The sequence below is a fragment of the Phaethon lepturus genome, unplaced genomic scaffold (genome assembly GCF_000687285.1).
Source record: "Phaethon lepturus isolate BGI_N335 unplaced genomic scaffold, ASM68728v1 scaffold23500, whole genome shotgun sequence".
Taxonomy (NCBI): domain Eukaryota; kingdom Metazoa; phylum Chordata; class Aves; order Phaethontiformes; family Phaethontidae; genus Phaethon; species Phaethon lepturus.
In genome coordinates, this window is record NW_010510107.1 from 1,411 (window position 1) to 1,751 (window position 341).

Here is a 341-nt window from a genome sequence, read left to right on the forward strand (position 1 = left end):
CCTGGGGGGAGCTCTGAGCCTATCTCAGTGCTGCAGGCTCCGGGAGGAGGGGGAAGCAGGGAGGCATTCATGCTGCCCAAGGTTTAGCCAGCTCCTGGGAGAGGGCTGAGGCCTGGCAAACTCACTGCATGGAGACTACTGGCTGGAATACTCAGCCCTGGAGCTGCTCTTCTTCTTCCTCACTGTTTGGGGCTGCTGGGGCTGCAGCCTTCATCCTGCTTGCCATGGGTACTAGGGCTGCCATGCAGGGCTACCAGGATGCAGCAAGGGGCGTTCATCACTAGCCTGGGGGTTGCCAGGGAGTCCAGCACTGCTCATGGTGCTGCTCCCCCTTTCCCCTT